Raw genomic sequence first — 15,039 nt, 5'->3', positions numbered from 1 at the left:
AAGGACCTTAATCCAAAAGAGGAATATGGTAAAGGGTACTTTTCTTCTCTGAGCCTCAACGTGTGGCATGGAAGGGGTGGCTCAATCATGCAGACATAAAATAATGACTGACAAACCCAGAGGCCTCCATAGAAAAACAGATCAGTGAACACTCCAAACTGCAGTGATTGATGAGATTTGTGGATCAGACATCCCCCAAGAGAAGGCAATTGGCCATTCCAAATTTTGGAAACTTGCCAACTGAGCTCAAAAGTTAGAGCAGCTCTGACTTGACATCATTTAGCAGTTGCCACTGACAGTTCAAATTCAAGTGGAGAAGTTCAAAGTAAAGGTGCTGAATCCAGTCTGGCAGGGAGCCAGGAGGTTCCCAGAGCACTGTGGGCAGAGCAACTCAGGTCCCAGTCTCAGAGCCAGAATACAGAAGCAGTCCTGAACTTCAGTGGAAGTAAGCTGCAGGCTTGCTGGGATTCTCCATTACACCACCATAATCATACGGCTGGTTTTCTGGGGTCAATCAACATGGATCTGGGCTCCATCTGCCCGATTTGCCCACCAATGACAGCAGAGACACACCTGCACTGATCTTTTTCTTTTTCTTAAAAGTTTCTCTACTTTTTGAATGTTTGCTCTTGTTTCTGTGGAGTGTGAATATTGTCTCTAGTTTTTGTTGCGCTGATGGTTTTGTCGGTTTTGTTCTGTTCTTGTTTCTGTGTCTTCCTTTTCTTTAGCCAATGTAGCATAATTGTTCTAGTCAGTTGTTTCTTCTTCTATGTCAAGAATAAGATTGCCTGAGGGTCATATACAGTGCCATAGACCGAAGCCAAAGAACTAGGGGCTACTTCAAGTATGGTGCAACTTCTAACCCCCAATAAATTGATGAGGTAGGATTTTGTAATGCACTCACTCAAAAATCAAAAGTCATCTACTCCTTGAAAACATGTCTGACAGTAGTCATTTACCAAGAGTCCTCAAATCAGCAATAGATCTACCTACCATAAGCAGTTTACAAACATCAATGCAGAAATTAAACAAAAAAAAATAGGAAATGCGAAAACAAGGAGTAACATGCAACCCCAGATTTCCACCTCTTCAAAGGCAGATTCAGGGTCAATGAGGTGGACCAACTTCAAAACCACACATTTGGACTCTCTGAAGTGATAACATAGAGTGACAAAGCAGATGAAAGAGACTCTAGAAAAAGTCAAATCACAAATGATTTCTCAGATTACTACAGAGTTTACTGTTACTAAAGTATGTTTTTAGACCTGTGGTCATAGATCAGATAGATGAACATGCCTTAATTTTTATCCCTAAGATCTTTGTAATTATAACTTGAAGCCCAACATTGGGATGCCTTCTACCTTTCCCTTATTTCCCAGAATTACTTTCACTTGTCTGGATCTCTTCTGGTTGCATGTGAATTTTATGATTGTGTTCCCCAGTTCTGTGAATAATGCTATAGTTAATTTGATGTAGATTGCATTAAATCTGTACATCAATTTTAGGATTGTGACCATTTTGTCAATATGAATTTTGACTTTCCAAGAATTCAGGCTACCTTTTATCTTATGTCCTCTCATATCTCTTTTCAGAGCACTTTACTTTGTGTTTTAGCAGTTTCCTACTTCCTTAGATAAATTCCTGAGTATGTAATTTTTCTTGCTCTATTGTGAGTGGGATTCTGTTTCTAATTTCTTACTCAGTGAGTCCATTGTTGATGCAATTGAATGATATTTATTTTGTGTGTGTGATTTGAATCCGGCTACACTACTGAGTTTTGTTATTACTCTACATCTCTTTAAATAGAATCTTTTAGGTCTCCTATGTAGTGGAAAATGTCACTTTGAATTGGTGATAATTGGACACCTCTTCCTGTCTATAGGTTTTTTCTTTCTTTCAAGATAGTTCTGAAAACATTAACCACAGAAATTATAGAAAAGAGGAACAAAAGGAAAAACATAGGAAAAGAATAATTATTTGCTAACTAGAACAGCAAAACTCTGCCAAGAGACTTCTATAATTAATAACAAATTTTTCAGTGGCATAGCTGGGTACAAAGTCAATAAGACTACTGTACACAAATAACAAATTCTCGGAGAAAGAAATTAAGGAAATCACACCATTCATATCAAAACAACATAGTATCAAAAAAGAAATGAATAGGAATAACTAATAAATGAAGTAAAATATCTACACAGTGAAAGTTACTGTAGTATGAAAAATAAAATTAAAGAGAAATTCAGAAGATGAAAAGATACCACTTGATGATGGTTAGCAAGAACCAACATAGCGAAAATTTCCATACTACCAACACTGTTTTACAGATGAATGCAGTCCCAACCAACAATATATCTCACAGATCTAGAGAAAACATTCCTAAAAATCATGTGGAATCATAGGAGATCTATAATAGCAAACACAATCCAGGGCAACAAATTGCAAGTAAGGAGGCCTCAAAATCTCTGACTTCAAATCATGCTACAAAGTTCCTATAATAAAATCAGCATGATACTGGCAAAAAAAAATAGACCTGATAGGCAGTGGAAAAAAAAAAACAGAAGATAAAGCATGGCTACCAACACACTTGTACAAATTATGTTTGACAAAGGGACAAAATAGTTTTACTGGAAGAAAAATACTCTTTAAAAAGTGTTGGAAAATTAGGCTTTCCTCCTGGTGAAAACTTAAAAGTAGGGAAATGCTTTTCAGCCTGCACTAAACTAAAGTCAAAATTGATTAAAGATCTAACTAGTAAGACAGAAACACAAAACCTACTGGAAGACAAAGTAGGTAAGAAATCTCGAGGCCATAGGGCTAAGCAAGTAGTTCATCCTTAAATATTTACAGTATCCAAATGGAACATCATGTTTTGTGACTCAGTCTTGAAGCAAGAATGAGACAAAAATTCTCCATGTGGCCTCTTTGACAACATACGCCTAATGATGTATTGCCAGAAAAATAATTATTGATGAAATATTCTCAAAAATGTTTATTATAACTGCATTGCGTTCTAGTGATAGTTCTGTGAAATAATGAAATGCTACTGTGCTTATAATTTTATTTCCTGATGACTACATAAAAGATTAATGGAAAAAGTAAAAATAGTTCTATATCACATTCTTGAAATTTTCACAGATTATTTTTGATAGATTAACTTTAAGAGTTAATAGTTATTGCACTCAACAAAGTACTGATAAATATGCTATCAATAAATTATTGAAAATAATTTACAACATTAAAACTGGAATGTCATTGAATAAAACATGTTCAAAATAGAAAGACTCAGTGATGACTCAATAGTTTCCAATGGATTAATTTTATTTAACTGCAATCAGATGACTTCTACACTTTCTGATGGAAATAATACTTAGTAGGGTGTTTTCTTTGTTGCCTAAGATAAAGCACTACTAATAATATCTGTTTTTGTGGAGCTTCCCAAACTGTATTACTTCACAAGTAAATGATTCATCAGTTAACTCAGGACAGTACTAACAGCAGTTTCATTTACACAGGTCTATATATGCTTTGTGAAAGGAGGAAATTCTTATGAATATGTTAGCTTAGGAAACACAGTAAAGTATCATGCACAGCAGCATAAGGAAGATGGATAGTATTCATGAGGTGTTATTTGTTATAAAGTGTTATTTTACATGTGTTTAGAGAAAATGAGGAATTTAGCTCAACTAACAATGAACATCTGGGAATAAGAGCTGTGAACAGAAGATAAATACAAAATTTAGAATAATGATAATTTCACTTCATCACTAGACATGGAACATTGAGTGATGTGTGCAGATTAGAAGTACACCAACATTCAGAAAAATCACTGCCTCCAGAAGTCTGTAATATTTCTGGCCTATTGAAGACCCCTTGGAGAAGAGACTGGTGGACACCACTCTGAGTCTCACTGTCCTCACATCTGTTGTCCCTGTGCTCTTTGTGAAGCACTGAGACACTCACACTGTCAAGGCTCTCAGCTATACACTGCTAATCTCCCTCACCCTCTGTTTCCTCTGCACCTTGCTCTTCATCGGCCCAACACAGCCAGCTGCATCCGTCAGCAGAACATATTTCCAGATGTCTTCACTGTGGCTGTTTCCACTGTCTTGGCCCAAACCATTTCTGTGGTGCTGGCCTTTAAGGTCACTGCCCAAGGCAGAAGGATGAGGCAGCTGCTGGTACCAGGGGCATGAAACTACATCATCCCCATCTGCTCCCTGGTCCAGCTCACTCTCTGTGGAGTCTGGATGGGGACAAACCCGCCCTATATTGACAACGATCTCCACTCTGAGTATGGCCACATCATCATCATGTGCAACAAGGACTCCCTCACTGCCCTCCACTGTGTCCTGGCATACCTGGGCTCCCTAGCCCAGCTCTGCTTCAATGTGGCTTTTCGGGCTAGAAATCTTCCTGACACCTTCAATGAAGCCAAATTTCTTACATTCAGCATGCTGGTGTTTTGCAGTGTGTGGGTGACTTTCCTTCCCATGTATCACAGCAACAAGCGGAAGGTGATGGTGGCCATGGAGGTCTTCTCCATATTGGCCCCCAGTGCAGGGCTGCTGGGCTGCATATTTGTCCATCAGTGCCTCATTATTTTGTTACAAACAGGAAGAAATACTTTTCATGGATTGAAAGGCAAAATAAATTCTGGAAGAAAGAGATCTTAAGTTTATAACAATATTTTTCTTAAGTATTTAAATGGTATGTGTTAAATCTGTACTACTTTTCTATCAGAAAATACATGACAATACGATACTTAGTTCAATTAAGATGTGAACTTTTTCCTTCACAGTATGATAGACAATATCTATGATAATGATCCCTTTTTCACTTTGAATTTTATTATGAATTTTTCTTCTTCCTATTAAAGCTGCAATGTGTCAAGTTATTAAGCTTTATATTTTTAAATTTTCTGTAAAGAGAAAAAAGGAAAACAGAAAAAAGGGTAAAAATAATACAGAATTTCAAATAAATTAAGAATTTACTAGTTGATAAATTACATATCATCTTAGAAATAGTTTTTAAAGTTATAAAACTAAAGCATAAAATGTGGACATTCAAACAATGAGTGCAAAAAGTTCCACAGAATGATCCAACAAAAACTTAGTAATATGATTTTCTATCTTACACACTTTACCGCACATGCTGTTATATCCTTTAGAGCATTTTATTTCCCTCTGTTTTTTTACAAATAGTTTTTACCCATTTGGAGTTTATTACTCCTACAGTTCTTATTACTTTTTACAGTAGAGACACAATGTAATATTTATAAATATGATTCTTATTTATTTCGCTTAAGAGGATAGTTTCCAGTTGCCTCCATTTACCTATGAGGGTCTCAGAGTTTTCTTTTTCAGAGCGGAGTTGTATTCCATTATATAAAAATACCATATATTTTTTTTATACACTCTGAAGTTAATGTGTATTTTGCCTGTTTCTAAGATTTAGCTATTAAAAATTGTGCTGTTATAAACAAGGGTGTACATATATCACTGTGGTGATATTTTCAATTTTGGGTCACAACATCTATGAGGTAAATTTGGGCAACAAAGGCAAAGCAGTAGATATCTCAATTCCTGACTTTAAATTGTACTACAAAGCAACAATGATAAAATCAGCATGGTACTAGCAAAAAAGTAGGTAGACCTGAGGACCAATGGAACAGATTAGAAGATACAGACACAACTACAAAGACACTCAGCCACCTGATATTTGATAAAGGGGCTAAACATGTTCACTGACAAAAGGATCACCTCTTTAATAAGTGATGTTGGAAAAATTGGTTTTCTGGATGTCAAAGACTGAGACTTGATCCATACCTATCACCATGCACAAAAGTAAAGTAAAAATGGGTCAAGATGTAAATATTAGGACAGAAACACTGAATCTACTGGAAGACATGGTAAGTATAAATTTTGGAGACATAGGGGTAGGCAGAGAATTCATGAGCAAGTAGGACGTGAAACACTTCAAAAATCAACAACTGGAATCTTGTACTATTGACAAGTTTCCGCACTTCAAAAGAAATCACCAACAGAATGAAAAGAACACCTACAGAATGGGAAAAAATTTTAGCCAGCAACCCCTGAGACAAAGGGTCTATATCCAGATCATATAAAAATGGAAAAACCTCAAGACCCCCAAATTCAAAGACTCTGTCGAAAATGGGCATCAGAGATGAACACATAGTTCTCAGATGAAGATATACAAATGTCAATAAATGCATGAAGAAATGTCCCCCATCACTGGTCATTCGAGAAACGCAAATTAAAACAGCACTGAGATTTCATCTCACTCCAGAAAGAATAGCTGACATCAAGAAATTACCTGATAACAAATGTTGGTGAGGCTGCAGGGAAAAAGGAACACTGCTCCACCGTTGGTGGGAGTTCAGACTGGTGCAACCACTATGGAAATCAGTATGGAGATTTCTCAGAAGACTAGAATTGGATGTTGCATTCAATCCAGCTATTTCCCTCCTGGGTATTTTCCCATAAATACTGAAAATTTCATATCACAGTGATATATGTGCACTCATGTTCATAGCAGCACAGTTTGTAATATCTAAATCTTGGAAACAACCAAAATGTCTATCAACCATAGAGTAGATGAAAAAGATGTGATTTTTATATTATTATGCTTTAATATATGCTTTCATATTATTATGCTTTGATTGTTTTATTTATGTTGTCTTGTGTTTCCTTTGGCAAGCTTACATTTTATGATTTTCTAGTATGTCATCTTCTGCATATATATTACTGCATGTTAATAAAAACTAATGCATTTTTTAAATTTTTTCTTTATTTTCAAGGAGAGCCATACCTTTACATTCTTAATTTTTCTCATGAGATTTTATGATAGATAACAATTACATTCATTTTTGGGAGAATCAAAGCTGTGATAATTTGATTCATTTTCTCCAGTTAATATTTCCTTTGATTATTTTCCAAATCCTTTCCAAATCATTTCTTAAATGTCTACATCCCTATTTCTTTTATGAGTCTTTCACTGTGCTGTTGATACACACATATATATGTATATTCATATATATGTATTCATATATATATATATGCAGTAAATGTTACAGAACTTTTGTGAAATTAGGTTATGTGTATTGCACCTCTAATTCCTTTTTATATCCCCTTTCCCTCTCCTGACTGCCCCTTCCATCGTTTCTTGATCCCCTCCCCATTTGAGAAGAAACTGGATCCCTTTTTCCTCTTATCTATCTTTATTTTTGTTTGTTCTCTTATACAAGAGGAATCATGTAATATTTAATATCAGGTGTCTCCTTTATTTCATTTAATCTTATGGACTCAGGTTTATTCACTTTTCTACAAATGACTCAAGTTTATCTTTCTTTGTGGCAATGCAGTTCTCTGTCACATGTAAACACCATATTTCTTTGACCATTCATCTGTTGGTGGGCACATAGGATTCTTTCAGGGTTTATCTGTTATCAGTTCTGTGGCACCTAAACGTAGGTGTTCATGTGTCACTGTATCATGATGACTTTCTCTCTTTTGAAATGATACCTAGAAGGGAAATAACAGTGTTAAGTGGAACTTCAAGTGTTAGATGTTTGAGGAGCCTGCATAATGGTTTCCACCATGGATGTAATAGTGAACTTTCCCATCATAAATGAGGAAGATTGATTTTCCCCCATAAACTTTCCAACATTTATGATATTTTTTGTCTTTTTGGACGGGGTTGCACTATGAAGTTCAGGCTGGCCTTGGGCTCACTTTGTAGCTTCAATTGGTCTCAAACATGTAACAATTCTCCTCAGCCTCCCCAGTGCTGGGTTTACAGGAGTGCATCACCATGCCTGGCTCAACATTTATGATGTTTTGATCTTAAGTGATAGTCATTCTTACTAAGATAAAATTACAGTGTTGTTTCAATTTGTATTTCCTGAATGACAAAAGATTCTGAGCATTTTACCCATGTTCTATTGGCCAGTTTGCTTCTTTTTACAAGTACCTATTTGTTTCAATTGCCCATTTTGTGTGAATACTTTATTTTATTTTATTGTTTTATTCTATTTTTTGAGACAGCATCTCTCCATGTAGTTCAGGCTGACATTGAATTCCTGATGGAGCCTAGGCTGGCCCCAAATTTGCAGTGATCCTCCTGCCTCAGTCTCTGCACGCTGAAATTACAGACATGAACCGCAATGCCTAGCAAATCTTTTATTTTATTTTAGATTTTCTCTCTTGCGGTCACTATTTTTCTTCCAACAGATGGGTAGCTGGCACAATTTTTCCTTTCTCCAGTGCTGGGTTTCATCTTTACTCTTTTGATTATCCATTTTTTGTACAGGTGTTATTCATTTAGATATAATCCCATTAATGATTCTAGAAACTATTCTTTATGTAATTGTGGTTCTGTTCAACAAGTAGAAGCACATTACAATGTCTTCAAGTGTTTTACTTATTTTATCTTTTAGCAGATTCAGTGTTTTCACTTTATATATCAGTCTTTAGTCACTTTCTATTTGTTTATACTGCAAGATTAGAGATCTGAGTTGAGATTCATTCTTCTTCACTTGGAAAACCAGTGTTCCCATTAGCATTTTTTAGAAAGGCTATCTGTTCTTCAGCATTTATTTGTAAGTCCATTTTTAAATATCAGATGCTAAATGTAAATACTGTTTCTGTGTCTTCTGTTTTATACTAGTACCCTTGTACTTTTTAAATGTTTGAACAGTACTGTGACATTAGTAATTTTATTGGTATTACATTAAACTCTCTCATCCATATGGATACATTTTGTAATCTGGCTATTTTTGCAAAATTACTTCAGTTTCCCAGGATGGAGACTGTCTTCCATTTTTAAGTCCTCTTCAGTATCTTTCTTAAAAGAGGTACAGTTTTCACTATAGTTTTTTCACCTTTTGGATTAGCTTGGCTCTTGTGTATTTAATTTTTTTAGTAAACATGAGAGGGATTTCTTTTCCCGATTTCTTTGGCAATAGGGTCATTATGAGTTACAAAACTGTTACAGATTTTGGATGGTTGATTTTTTATCCTGATACTTTGATGAATTTATTTATTAGCCCCAATGCATCTTCTGATTATATTTTCTTTGTCTTCTATAAAAACATTGAAAACTTTTGATTTCAAGTAATTATCCTGAAAAAGTCTCCTTTCCTATGCCTGCAAATGAAGCTCTGAGAAGCTGTGTATTTTTGAGGCATCTCATCATCTTGCTTTCTCTTTTTATTGTGCTGATTGTTTGAGCTGAGTTGGACAAAAGCTCTTCCAGAGGAGTAGAGAACTTTACGACTGCATGGTAGACTGCGAACAGTACCTATCAATACCCAAGGGCCATTAATGATTGATGTAGAGTTTAAAGCATGTTTAGTGTGTTTTCTGCTCTCAGTGTCCAGAAATACAAAGGATTTAGCAATGATAGAGAAAGAGATGGGAGATGGAGGAAATGAGAAAAAATGAGCAACTGAGAGGATCAAAAGGTGACCAAAAGGAGCTAAGGCAAAAAAGGAAGAATAAGTGAATGAAAGGTAGAAAGAAAGAAATTTTTATAATTTTTTATACGCATAAAAATTGTGGAGGGAGGAATGTCTTGAAAGTGTGTACATATAGATTGTAGGTGATATGGCTTGTGTCTACATGTCCTCCAAAAACCTTATGCCAGAAATAGGATCTATTTATAGATGGCTGGATTTATGAGTATGAATGTAGATTAAGGTGGAATACCTAAGTAAGACTGTGTGGTACTCAGTTAGTCCACTGCCTGGAATTAGCATGGTTCTGGGTTTGTTTAATGGATTTGTGGAAGATGCAAGCTCCATTCTGTGTGTGTGTGTGTGTGTGTGTGTGTGTGTGTGTGTGTGTGTGTTTTCCCCAGAAGGCTTGTAGCACAGGTAGAATAAAATGGAAATGAAAGCCTGCTGCTGATTGCTGCTTTGAGGCCTTCTGCACGGCACATTGTAGGTTGTTTCTCCTCTGTGGTGATGCTCCGTTTTTGATCATGGCTAATTGGAGTTGTATATGCCTGGCTTATCTGCATATCAAATTCTCTTTCCCTATCAGGAAAGTTTCCTGCCATGATGTCTGTGAACGTTATTAAATATCATTTGTGGTATCTCTTCCTTTTTCATTCATTCATGCACTTTTTTAAAAATTTTATTTAAGGAGAAAAAAAAAGCAGAGTAGGGGTACAGGTTATACAGATTTACAGAAAGAAATAAACAGTAGGAAATCACTAGTTAATGGATTACATACCGTCATCTCAGAAATAATTGTTCAAGTCACAAAGCCTGCAAAGTGGACATTCCAACAGTGAGACTGCAAACAGCTCTGTTCAATGATCCAATAAAACTCAGTGATATCATTTTCTATCTTATACACTTAAACATACATGCAGTTGTATCATTTAGAGCACTTTCTTTTCCTCTCTTTTGTACAATGACAATTACACATTTTGGGTTTTGTTACTCCCACAGTTCTTATTACTTTTTTGGAAGGGAGTAGAACCAAGTGTGACATAACAGAACAGAGTCAATCAAATCAAAAGGGTGGACATAATAGATAATGTAAAAACATAATACAAGGTGATCAATAATGGATACCATAATGCCTCCCGCTATCTCTAATAGAATTGCCTATATCATAAGTTATAATAAAATTGAACAAAACAGTAAAGAACAAAACAGACAAAATCAAAACATTGGAGACATTGTAGCTCTTGTGAGATTCATTATGACGCCCATTCATGCACTCTTACCTTATTCTTCTTTTTCTCATCTAGCAGCTGTTGAATTGATTTATCATGGTCCCTTGCTATTTTTTTATTTAAAAGGAAAAAGAGAAAAAAAAGCAGAACAAAACAAAACAGTGTAAGGGTACAAGTAATTCAGAACTACAAAAAAAAAAAAAAAAAAAACAGTAAGTTATCACCAGTTAATAGATTACTCGCTATCATCTTAGAAACAGTGTTTCAGGTCACAAGATCAAAGCACAGAAAGTGAACATTCAAACAGTGAGACTTCAAAAAGTTGTGTTCAGTAATCCAATCAAAAATATTAATATGATCTTCTATGTAACACACCTAAACACCCTTGCTGTTGTATCCTTCTTGGCACTTTTCTTTCCCTCTCTTTATTACAACAAAATTTACACATTTGGGGTTTTATTGCTCCCTTAGATCTTATTACTTTTTTTTGTAAGGAGAAATTTTTCTTTCTTGATTTCTAACTGGAAGCCTGTCTTCATTATCTCAGATCCTGTCTTTGTAATGGCCTAATCTCCTTTCAATACTTTGAATAGAATTTTATTCTCCAGAACATCTGCTTTGTGGACTCTATTTCTTTCATACATTGACCTTTCATAATTTTTTTAAATTCATCTAATTTTTTGTCTGTAACTGATTTCGTGTCACTAAGTATAGTCTTTATCTGAGAGACTGTTTCTGATTTCACTTTTTCCAGAGCCTCATTCAATTGCTTTGATGTTATCATTTCAGAGAGGCCAGGTGGGAGGCTTTTGGATTGTCCTGCTTCAGGGCCCCTTGGATTTGCCTTTGTTGAACTTTAGTTTAATTCCTGTGGTGATGCTTATAAATTACCTTTGGTGTTTTGCTTTATTGCTAGTGTTTAAGGTCCCTAGATTATTTGTATTTCTCTGAGGTATCTTCCAGGTGTAGCTGGTTTTTGGGTTTTGAGTCTGTTGGAAGATCTCACCTCTTCAGTTTGCTGCAGATAAGAAGTTGTTGCTCATATGGCCTCATCCCCAGTTTTTTGGACTTGTACCACAGTATTATCTGTGACCCTTAGTCAAATTCATGACTAGTCAAAGTCATAGAATGTCAGGACCAATAGCTGTTTTGAGCAATTATGTCCATGAATAGCGTCAAACATCTAGAAAATGAGAAACTGAGATAACACTTAATTTGCTACTTTTAACCATATGAACTAGATTTGTGGTTATATAACACAATCAAAAACATACTGGAAAATTACATGCAGCACATGAGTCAATTTTGCACTCAGGGTTAAAATTTAAAATGAATTAAGCACAAAATAGAGAAGTGGAAGAATAAGAGATTATAAACAGGCTCAGAAGAAAAATAGGATCATGCCAACTTTGGGAAAATGGTGCAGAAGCCTGAAGCAAAAGAGAAAAGGGAGAAGTGAATGAAAGGACAAAGTAGAAACAAAACAACACAGAGTCTAGGAACCACACTCACACCCATGAATGCAAAAACAAGATCAAATAACAAAAGAGAAAGGGGGGAAAGAGGAAAAATCCACTTCCAGGGGTCTCTACCACTTGTGAAGACCATGTCTCGATTTGTTCACATCTCTCCCGGTAAGCCAGCAGTAGCTTCGTTGTGGGATTGTGAATACTCTCAGCAGGTCTGCCTTGAGACCAGAGTCTTTGGGCTTGCCACTGTCCAAGCAGTTTTCTTGGGTCTGAACCCAGCTGGGAGCTGCTAGATGGAGGTCGCAGCAGTTCTGGGTTCTGAGCTCAGTCAGTCCATCTCCAAGATGGCCCCTGGTTAATTGTGCTCTCTTGAGGGTATACTAAGTGCTCTGCACTTACTGCCAACCAGTGCAGTCCCTCACATCTGCTGCTCCCCTGCACCACCATGTCTCCTTTCAGAGGCCTCCACGGATGATACTGTCACCATCACACTGGGGCTTCAGGTTTGAACTGCTCCTCTTGTGCAGTGAGTCCTGTCTGAGGGAGAAAGCACTGTCAGCTGCTTTCTTTTTCACTGCAGTTTCTCCCTTTCCTTTCTCTGTGAGCTTCAGTTTGCATTTCTGATTTTTCCTGCGTTCAGTGGACCCACTTCCCTCCTCTTGTATTTCTCAAAATACTATATTCCAGTCTGGATGGTGACTCTCAGAAAGGTTGTTGTCTCTGCTGTTTACTGCTCCACCATCTTGGTCTCTAGTTGTCCAGTCTAGTGGTGCTTAAAAGAAAATGCTTAGTCTTACTGTCCCAGTATTACTCGGTATGTTAGAACCCCTATTGAATGAACAGCAATTTCATTATCTCATAGTTTTCTCTAAGTTCCTAAATTCTCTAAATTCTTCAGGTCACAATACCTCTGTGTGGGATGTTTAGATGTGACCCCAAACCTGTTGGTTTCATGCTTTTAGACCATTCTTCCGTAGCTTTGGTGGATTCATGAAGGAGACATTTCTATTAATATTATTTTCAACCTTGTTCATTCATTTTGCTCCTTCTCCTATTCTCCTTCTCCTTCTTCTTCTTCTTCTTCTTCTTCTTCTTCTTCTTCTTCTTCTTCTTCTTCTTCTTCTTCTTCTTCTTCTTCCTTTCTTCTTCTCTTCCTCCTCTTCCTTCTTTTCTTCTTCCTCCTCATTGCTCTCTTCTTCTTCCTCCTTCTTCTCCTCCTTTTCCTTTGCCTATCTAGAATTCTCAATTCAAGTTTATATAAATGCCTTTCTTTAAACCTGGTAATTTCAACAGCAACAGTTTTTTCCCTGCATTTTCTGATTATTTCCTTACCTCCTTTTCAAGCCTCAGAAATTCTTCCTGTGTTTCTTCTTCTGTCTGTACATTTCTAGTAGTAATTTTAGTTTAAACTGGTATTGTTGCTCTTTCTGCTGTTTTTTCTCTCTTCCTCTTTTTTTAAACTTAGATTTGTATTTCATTGACAGCTGTATACATTCTGTTTTATCCAGTCTTCAATCATCACCTTGTCTCTTTTTTCTTCCTCTTTTTGCTTTGTATTACCTTCTGGTTTATTATGAAAAGGCACAGGAATGGTGTCTATCTTCTCTTTTTACTTGAAAATTTTCTGCTCCTTTTACTGCTTTGTAGTTTTCCAATTGTGAATAGACTTTCTTCTTTCTCCTAAAGCCAGAAAATTTTGATACCCTTTCTCATGCTTTCGAACTGTATCCTGTGTTCTTCTGGGAAGTTGTTCTAGAACTCCTGTTTTAAATCTGGGCTTCCCTTTATGTTGGTGTCTCACCTTTACAAAGTTCTCTTAGTCATAATTATCCGAGCAACCCAGTCTACCTCCTGTTTGTTGAAGGAATTTTTCAAAATCTATCACAGTTGCTGGAAAAGTATTTGGTGTCATTTTATTTGTTTATTTATTTGGTCTCATTTTATCTACAGGAACTTTGCTTGAAATTGATATGAAAGTTTTCTCTGTTTCTGAATTTCCCAAAGCCAATGAGTCAATTTTGCTTGACGTGACACTCAATTCATTATTTCTTCTTTTCTCTTTTGTAAGCCCACATATATCATTCTTTGCTCTTCTTTAAAAGTGTTAATTGCATAATGCCACTTTGAATCACCCTTTATCTCACTGTGTTTTATGAGAAAGCAATCAAGTGATTTCACAACATGATAAGAAGGTTAAGCACAATGAAGGATGAGATGTGCCAAGGAAGATAATACACTTGCATAACATTCCTTACAGCAGGTTTATTATAAATATTTCAGTATTAAGTACTATTGTGAGTATCTGCATAATTTATCAATTTTTTCATAAGTATACATGTGTATAAAAACCATATGTGTATGTGTGTGTGTATATATATATATATATATATATATATATATACACATTTGTGTTCGTATTTGTGAGGTATTACTACTCATTATGGGAGATACATATTAGGAACATGGAATTTTATCTTGTGCAGACATGTAAATGATACTCTATTTTTGTTCTGATAGAGAGGCAAAGCATTCCTGTCTGGCTACTCACAACAGGAAAAAAAGGCCAAAGTTTTCTGAGAAGAGGCACATGGCTGAGCACTTTGCCAAATGATGAGTTTCATCTACATTTCCCAAGAGCAACCACTGATCCAACCCCATTTCTAAATCAAACAGATTCTTTAAAACTTTCTGTCTTTGCCACAGGACAATAATTTTGTATCATATAGGGAGTGATTCAGCCTCAAAAACAGTCAACCTGAAACAGGTATACAATTTTGAAAGGAAAATATATACTTTAGAATGTTTTGGATTTATTATAGAACACACTGAATGAACCAGTGGTAATGGATATAGAGTAGAACATATT

General features: G+C 35.9%; 1 pseudogene; it reads right to left on the bottom strand.

The window, feature by feature from the left end:
* Positions 1–13,368: 13,368 nt before the first annotated feature.
* Positions 13,369–14,831, bottom strand: LOC100731411 (coiled-coil domain-containing protein 112-like; annotated as a pseudogene).
* Between the last annotated feature and the right edge of the window lie 208 nt (positions 14,832–15,039).

Source organism: Cavia porcellus, unplaced genomic scaffold, assembly GCF_034190915.1.
Source record: "Cavia porcellus strain 051 isolate PalLab524CR breed Dunkin Hartley unplaced genomic scaffold, mCavPor4.1 scaffold_17, whole genome shotgun sequence".
Taxonomy (NCBI): Eukaryota; Metazoa; Chordata; class Mammalia; order Rodentia; family Caviidae; genus Cavia; species Cavia porcellus.
The sequence above is the reverse complement of the archived record's forward strand: the minus strand, read 5'-3'. Positions and strand labels throughout refer to the sequence as shown.